The following is a 9,752-nucleotide window of genomic DNA, read 5'->3' on the forward strand; positions in this document are numbered from 1 at the left end:
ATCATATTAATGTATACTTGTAATTTTTGTTGTATATAACCGTATCTTTTGTACTAGATTGATTGTATCTTTTTTGTATAACCGAATGTATTTCCTTGACAAGGGTTAGGTGGTAGAGCAGCAATATGCTGAAATTCGCCGCTTGAATAAAGCCTTTTTTCAATTTCAATTTCAATATATTTGGGTCATTGGGTCTGTTCGGGTCACCGGATTTGTCTACGTCACTGGATCTGTTCAGGTCACTGGATCTGTCTGGGTCACTGGGATGAGCTATTGTATGAGTAAAGCTTCTAACGGTAATTTTTTCGAACTTATGGATCATTGGTATACACACACAGGGCCGGGGGGTGTAAAGGTGCACGTTGTAAATATACACTTCCTAAAACGAGAAGCTGGCAGTGAGTTTTGCAAAAATTAATAATTTCAGCCAATTTTCAGAGGGTTGAGGGAAAAGGATTAATCGAGAACAGATATTTAGCATTTCCAGGGCAATTCCTTATTCACACCACAGATGCCTAAAGGCATTTAAAAAAACTCAATTTAATTCAAATGTACTGGCAGTTATTTGGTGCACCCCGCTCAGAAAATCCTGGATACAACCCTGTACACACATAATATCATTGAAATGTCTGATTTATTCTAAGGATCATGAGATTTAAATCAGGAACCTAAAGTAACTGGAATACTACAAGGATACCCTATCTTATTAAATGTTGCTGTTGTAACACATAAACATGAATATCAACTGAGGGCATGGTGGTTCAGTGGTAGAGGGCACCAGGTTTCATTTGGTGAGTGGGCTCCTTGGTTCCATTCCGGGCCAAGTACGTTAGTGGTGGACAACATTGTGATCGTGGATTTTCTCGGGATATTGTCATTTCCTTCCACATTCCAATTTCACCAATTCTTCCATTATCATTCACTTACCTTAGTCATTAGTTTCCCTTATCCTTAAGGGCATAATTGTGGTGTGTTAAACTGAAAGTTTTTTTTTAATTTTTTTTATTTTTCCAATATCAACTATTTTTACGCATCTTAAAATTGTTTACATTTATTTTTTAATAGTTTTCTTTAATATGCATGAAGATTAAATGCTCTAATTAATATTTTATAATTTCTTAAAGATGCTCTTTTATTATTATTGCTACGAAATTATTATTTCATTAATTTTCTGCAAACCTTCCATCATTATATACATTTGAAGTACATACAAGGTATTAGGGATGCGCACGAGACGAGTCGAGACAGGATTTTCCTGACAAAATTCGAGTCGAGACACGGCTCCCCCAATAGAGAAATATACAATTTTCGAGTCGAGACATTACTTTTGCAAGCAAATTTTCGAGACGAGACAGCCACAAATCTTGTCTCGTGCGCATCCCTACAAGGTATGATCGAGAATTACCGTGAATGTAGTTCCACAGTGCCATCTATCAATTATTTCCGTTTCAACTAGTACACCCAGTAGCCTAAACCTTTGATACAGTCAGTGTTGAGTTTGAACGAGTTGTGACATGTTAGTTGGCTTCCAGAGACAGAAGAGTGAGGACGTGATAAGAGTGCCTGTCACGCACCAACATTAAGTTTTGTTCTAAGGTGCAAAAATGTGTCAAAGGAGCTCACAAAATGTCAAAATCAGTGTATGGCGATGAAGTGGAGGCGTTGAAGACTGTTTACAAGTGCTATGAGCGATTCAAAAGCTGCAAGGAGTCGGTTGAACACGAACAACGATCGAGACGTCCTTTGACGTCAAAAACACATGAAAACGTGCAAAAAGTGGCACAAATGATTTGTTCAAACAGGCCAATGACTATTCGAGACATTTTTGAAGAACTAAACGTCTCGTATGGGTCCGTGAAAAGCATTTAAACTGCAGATTAAATGAGAAAATTGTTTCCTTCTTCACCACGAAAACGTGTCGTTCCACATCTTGCTTGTGATCCGCGGGTTTTTGGCCAATATATATATATATATATATATATATATATATATATATATATATATATATATATATATATATATATATATATATATATATATATATATATTCTGTCTATTCACATTCACTGTGCTCTTCAGATATAGCACCATGCGACTTTTGGCTCTTCTCGAGCATTAAAAAACGTGCTTAAAGAAAAACGTTTTGACACAATTCCTGACATTGAGAGGGACACGATAGATGAGCTGAACGTTCTTCCAAACGAAGTCTTCCGGAAATGCTTCCAGTTAGGGATTCAACGTTGAAATAAGTGCATTGCTAGCCAAGGACAGTTCTTTGAAGGAAATTAAATCAAATTACACGTAAGCTTATTACTTTCTTTCTAATAAGATTCCATGTGAGCTTATTACTTTGTTTCTAATAAAATTCCATGTAAGCTTATTACTTTGTTTCTAATAAAATTCCATGTAAGCTTATTACTTTGTTTCTAATAAAATTCCATGTAAGCGTATTACTTTGTTTCTAATAAAATTCCATGTAAGCTTATTACTTTGTTTCTAATAAAATTCCATGTAAGCTTATTACTTTGTTTCTAATAAAATTCCATGTAAACTTATTACTTTGTTTCTAATAAAATTCCATGTAAGCTTATTAATTTGTTTCTAATAAAATTCCATGTAAGCTTATTAATTTGTTTCTAATAAAATTCCATGTAAGCTTATTAATTTGTTTCTAATAAAATTCCATGTAAGCTTATTACTTTGTTTCTAATAAAATTCCATGTAAGCTTATTACTTTGTTTCTAATAAAATTCCATGTAAGCTTATTACTTTGTTTCTAATAAAATTCCATGTAAGCTTATTACTTTGTTTCTAATAAAATTCCATGTAAGCTTATTACTTTGTTTCTAACAAAATTCCATGTAAGCTTATTACTTTGTTTCTAATAAAATTCCATGTAAGCTTATTACTTTGTTTCTAATAAAATTCCATGTAAGCTTATTACTTTGTTTCTAATAAAATTCCATGTAAGCTTATTACTTTGTTTCTAATAAAATTCCATGTAAGCTTATTACTTTGTTTCTAATAAAATTCCATGTAAGCTTATTACTTTGTTTCTAATAAAATTCCATGTAAGCTTATTACTTTGTTTCTAATAACATTCCATGTAAGCTTATTACTTTGTTTCTAATAACATTCCATGTAAGCTTATTACTTTATTTCTAATAAAATTATTCATCGTATGTTTTGGTCACACCTCGTACATTATATCTTCTTTTTATCATCAGATCAAAACAAACAAACAAATACTGGCGAACTGGAAAAAAATGAGTGACCTACATCTCTCGAGTTTGTTCTCAATCAAATTACAAATAAACAACAAAAGCAACTTTAAACATTGAACATCATAAACAAAATTAATCTCCACAACATAGTCACTAAGTCTACAATAATTATTGTAATGGAACACAGACTGATTCCAAGAAAATCCAAAACCAGATTGTTAGTGATTCTGAGAATCAATTAATAATTAATTAAATCAAACGACGTTAAGCATAGAATCTGTAAGTCTTTATCCGTCTGGCAGCAAACACCAAGAGAAGTGCAAATAAAATGCTGGTATTAATTGAAATATTATCTAAAACAAAGCTTCTAATTTTCTTAATTGAGAACGAGATATATGTATTGTAAATTGTGCATTAAATAACAACCGTCGCTTCATTTACTGAGTTTATTTGGCATGTTGAACACTTTGAATAAATATGTTTTAGGTTGCAAACTACATGTTAAAACACACAGCTGGCATGATCAACAGTAATGCTGGCACGAGATGAGAAATAAAGTTTTCTCCTGCCGTATCGATTCTCGAAAAGCTTACCTCTTCTCGTTTTACAAATTTACGTTAAAGATTTATGCTCTTATTATAAACGAACTTAATTCTCTCAATGTGTTTGTCTGTATATGTGTGTGTGTGTTATTTCCGAAATTTTTGAATTTTTGAGCCCTCCATTCGACAGAGCATCAAAAACTATCTATGGAATTTTTCGTGTCACTCTTACCATTCCCGAAATATTGACCAAAAAAAAAGTTCCGATTTCGGGAGATTTAAGGAGCCATATTTCGGGAACTTTAAGTCATAGAGAGATTATATTGGTGTTGATCAATATCTAAGGGAATAGTAAATATTTTGGTACCAAATATTAACCGGTGGCCCCTGGCCAACTGATCACCGTTCTGCAGATATTGGGCAAACAAGTTTAGGGATGCGCACGAGACGAGTTGAGACAGGATTTTCCTGACAAAATTCGAGTGGAGACGCGGCTCTTCCAATAGAAAAATATACATTTTTCGAGTCGAGACGCGGCTCTTCCAATAGAAAAATATACATTTTTCGAGTCGAGACATCTGTTTTACAGCACATTTTCGAGAAGAGACAGGCACAAATCTTGTCTCGTGCGCATCCCTAAACAAGTTCGGATTCCGGGAGATTTAAGGAGCGATATCTTGGGAACCGTAAGTCATAGAGAGATCATATTTTGAGAATATTTCAATTTTGAGCCCTCCATTTTGAACACATGTCTTTGTAAAACAACATATCGTAGAACGTGTTAACAGAACTCTTAAACAAAACATTTGGAAAATATTTAGTACTAAAGGAAATTATAATTGGATGAGACCCTGCGTATTGCATACAATACGTTTTTCGAACGCCCGTCATGGCTACGAATATTTAAGAACATGCCCGAATCTCGGTTATTGTATTCAGGAAGTGTCGAAATTACTGCAGAAACGGCAGGTGGTTTTTGGTTTTACCTACAGGTGGCTCCATTGTCTGCTGAAGGCGGGAAGAAGAGAATTGGGTTTATGGACGCATCTGATCCAGGTACATTAATTGAATAATTTCTCAGAAAATAAAACATGGTGAAGTAAATTTCAAGTTTGATGATTTACATATTTTATGCTTATATTACGAAGGGAAATATACAATTTTCCTTGTGTATTGTATGCAATACATGCAATTTGAGACCCAAAGTACTGCATACAATTCGACCCATTACCGATCAATAGGAAAGCAGTATGACAAAATGGTTTTTAAATATGTACTATTAGGTCTATTGTTACCTAAAATACAAAATTTCATCAAAAGTTCTTGACAAATAAATGCTCGGGTCTCAGGAGGTTAATGAGTATAATAATAAAGTGCACAGAACAATTGGTATAAAGCCTGTAGAAGTTAATAAGAAAAATTAATTCGTTTTTAAGTTCGCTCTTGGAGCATTCTCAACTTTTTTCTCTTCTTAATTTCATCTAGGAAGTGCGAAGGCATGTTGGTTCAGTGATAGAACGCTTACCTCTGAAGCATGAGGTCGCTGGTTCGATCCCCACCCAAGTAAGTTTATAGCAGACAACTTCGTGGGTTTTCTCGGGGTCCCGTTACTTTCCACTTTATCATTCAACCAATTCACTTGCTTTAATTATCATTCAACCAATTCAACCAATTCCACTTTATCATTCCACCAATTCAACCAATTCCACTTTATCATTCCACCAATTCAACCAATTCCACTTTATCATTCAACCAATTCAACAAATTCCACTTTATCATTCAACCAATTCAACGTTTAAAAATACGCAAGTCATTACACTTCATTAATAGATACAATTGAAATCTCTCCTTTAGCCTAAAGGGCATATCGTGAGACGTTAAAAGAAAAGATTTCAATTTTTCATCTTGAAGGAATCAGGATTCTTCCGCGTCATAAATTCACGAATGGTGTGATATAACATTTAAACTGTATCTATTAATGAAGTGTAATGACTTGCGTATTTTTAAACGTTGAAAAACGTTCTTCATTGTGTTCGTACAATCTCTTTATCAATTTATATTTTTGGGGCCGAGGTGGCTCAGTGGTAGATCTCTGATGTATGGGGGTTTTTGGTTCGATCTCAGCTCGCGTCTTATGAACTTGGTGGTACACAAACACCGTGTTCGTGGATTTTCTCGGGTTCTCCCGTTTCCTCCCACTTTGTTCTCTCCACTTTTTTTTTCATTCATGCCTCATCATCACAGAGTCCATTAGCGTAACAGGCATTAATCGTGGGACGTAAAACTCAAAGGTTTCATTTCATTTCATTTTATATTTTTTAATACTGAGAATCATGCAAGACTAAAACAAGACTTGGGCGAACTAGTATTGCGCACGACACTGGGGACATTTCTCGTCTCATATCGCAAACGAGACGAGAATTGTCATGTGTCTCTTCTAGTCTCAAATTTGAAATGATATTTATCATCTCGACTCTTGTCTCGTTCACGAGACGAGCAGCAAAATTATTTGATACTATCAAGTAGAAATTAGAATATTGATAGTAAGGCATCCTAGGGAAAGTTACTTAACTTTTATTCCTGATATCTTAATTTCTTTATTAGGTTCAACTATATATGTCAAGTTACAATAACCGTAACAACTTATTGAATGAAAATTGATGCAGTATACAGAAGTAGGTTCAACAATTATTTATATGTTACGTATTCTGTAGCATTCATTAAGAGTCTTCACCCCGGCGAAATTAAAATACCGCTAATTTTACAGTAATTATGTGATATCTTCAAATAGATAAAAGATAATCGAAATGTGGAACAAGAGCGCCCTAGACAATATTATTTTACATAAGAAACCGTTATCACGACTCACTTATCTGCTTTCAATTTCAAGCCACTTTGAAAATCGGCATTTATTTTAGCGTTTCTAAACAGCTGAAAACGGAAAGCCACTAGGTGACTTGTGATAACGGTACCTCACGCAAAATAATATTGTCTAGGGCGCTCTTGTTCCATATTTCAATTATCTTTCATCTATTTGAAGATATCACATAATTACTGTAAAATTAGCAGTATTTTAATTTCGCCGGGATGAATACTCTTAAGGCTATAAGTCCTATATTATATAGAAACATTGGGCGTACTTAATTTGAATGTTGACAAGCTTGAATTCGTTCACATTTCCCTCTTAATTAATTTATGATTTTTAAAGAATGGCTCGTAAAATTGTTGTTGTCATGTTCTTACACAGTCGAGTGGCGGCATTTCAAAAAAGAATAAAAGAATATTTTTTTAAAAAAAAGAGACAGAGAGAGAGTAAACGAGTAAATATACATTTCAGAAATTTATCGTTGCTTTGTTTACAGAATACACACTCACATACACACACGCACATACATAGCGGGGACATGTAAAAAGGGAAGCTGGCATAAGTTGATGAAAGACCGAACACAGGGAGCGGTTTTCCTTGCTGTCAATTCCCTTTCCCCAATTTTTATACTTTTATTTGGAAGAAAAAAAGAATCCCACACATGTTAACATATGTGTTCACACATACACCTACGTTGTAGACAGTGTGTAAATTATAAACATTACGTCAAAGGCTCTGAAGGTGGGAAGAACATGACACTTATATATATATATATATATATATATATATATAATTCTTACCCTTTGTGTGTGTCTCTCTCTTTTTTATTATTAATTTATTTATATTTAGGGTGTGTAGGTTGCAGCTGTTTTCATGAACTGAGCTGTTTAATTGTTTAGAGTACTAAAAAAATAAAAATACACGTTTCTCCTTCGTGAGCATAGGAAGCTGAGGGAATATGTTTAACCAAATGCGGTCTGTAATACCTTTCATACTATCTTATTTGAATTTTCGTGAGTAACTTGAAAATAATAAAGAATATCAAAGACTAGGAACTGCTCCCACGTGTGTTACTGTGGACAAGATGTATGTCTCGTTCTTGTATATACGAGGGCTATTTTAAAAGTATGCCCGATTGACTTTAGAAACAAAACTAGTGAAGATAGTGGCATACGTTTTGGGTTATTTCCTCTGTTCACATTAACCTTTTTCTCTATATAGTTACTATGTTTGTTTAAACGTTTATCACAGCGCTCGACAAGTTTTTTATATGTCCATGTCGAAGAGATCACCCGCCTGTGACCGAAGTCAACCTTCAATCTTGTTTTAACTGAGACCGTTGGCTATGTTTGTTGTTTGTTGTAGACTGTCGTTTGTAATCGACTTGAGGAGCAACTCCCATGAGCGTCCAACAATAGTCTACCATCATTGACGTAGACCATTTAGCCTGAACTGTTGTTCCGTCTTTGCAATATCCTGATGAAAGCGTTTGACGTGGTCGTCGCTGACCTGATCATAGTTATCAAGAAAGAAATTCAAGGGGAAGTCAAGAAAGTATATCTTTTCATTTTAGTAGTATTTGTGTCATTGTTAGGGGTACGCGTGTCAGGGAGAACAGAAATAACAATATACCATAACAGTCTGTGTTTTACATGAAAACTAACAATACTATCTAGCAGAATAAAATTACAATTAATATTGCCAAAGAAACAACATAGTTTTCAGAGTCATATTTTTGTCACGTTTTTCGCGCGGTGTATTAGTATAGAGCGCATACCTGTGGTGATATACGCGCATACCTGTGCATACCTGCGATATGAATTAGCATCCTTGTTTACTTAAATGGATATTTAATTTTAAACCGGTGAAAGTGTGTTTATGTGACATCCGTATAAAAACAAAATTTTAAAAAGTTTACTCGTCCAGTTTATAACTATTCATTAAAGTGTATACGCCGCCACTCCGTGCCGAGTGTCGCTCAAGAGGACTCGACGCCTTTACTCTGGTGATGTAGCTGCCAGCACCTGTAGTCTAAGAAGCTGAGCCGGCATACGTCCAAGTATCGGAAAACGTCACATTATTAGACGACCTCCAGGGAGGACTTCAACCCTTAAACTACGGAGGAAAATCTTTATCCTTTAAACTACGGACGTAATTTACCTTTAACCATTAAACTACTTTTAAAGCGTTTTCGTAAGGGTTTACAAAGAAGTCCATTTCTTCATTCCTATTTATCGAAGACACAGAACGCCAGGAAGAGAAAAGAGACTCCTGGCGGGATCGAAACAAAAACTCGCACACTCAAACCCAAGTGCTTAAGTGCATCGTAAATTTCCAACCAAAAGTAACAGCAGCAAGCCCCAGTGTCTTTGGACAGCATTAAGCAAAAAAACGTGATTAAGCAAAACCATATTTTAATTTATTCTCAAAAAAGTTCGTTTTTTAAAAAAAAGAAAAAGCTAATATTTTATTTACACACATAGCCTTGCATTGCCATGTTTTAAACTTATTAGTCTCATTTGGTTAGCCTTCAGCTAACGAAACAACCGATCAAAAAACAAAACCCTTCAGGTCAATGTGTTAATCAGCTTGAAAAATTATAATTATTCCCTTTTATTTTAAAACTTCAAATCTTTCATTAAATTCATTTCATCATCATCACCCATTTGTAAGAAAATACAAAATTCAATTTCCTATCTTTTATTTAAGTAATCTGCATCATCCTAATGCGTAGTTTATAACTTTAACAATTAAATAATTATTCAACATATTCAATTTAAATAATTTAACTTCCTACGTAACAAATTACATTACTAAACTTTTATTACATAAGTCACCTGGTAATCGGGAGTGTAACTAAACTAACCTTAAACTCTATAATTAATGTCATTATACCTTATTAATACCCATTTTGAATACCATTCATTCTACATAATTTCATTATAATTTTCTATGTAAAGGAAATTGATAAGGAGCAGCTTCGTATCTTCGATATTTTATTCTAACAGTGATAGAGTGTTCTTAATAATAAGACGCATAGTACTAACTATGACACTATACAACTGTAATAATATTTGCAAATTATTACAAATGTAGTATAACGTATCCTGAAGCACAAAA

The sequence above is a fragment of the Thermobia domestica genome, chromosome 18 (genome assembly GCF_964235325.1).
Source record: "Thermobia domestica chromosome 18, izTheDome1.hap1.1, whole genome shotgun sequence".
Classification (NCBI taxonomy): domain Eukaryota; kingdom Metazoa; phylum Arthropoda; class Insecta; order Zygentoma; family Lepismatidae; genus Thermobia; species Thermobia domestica.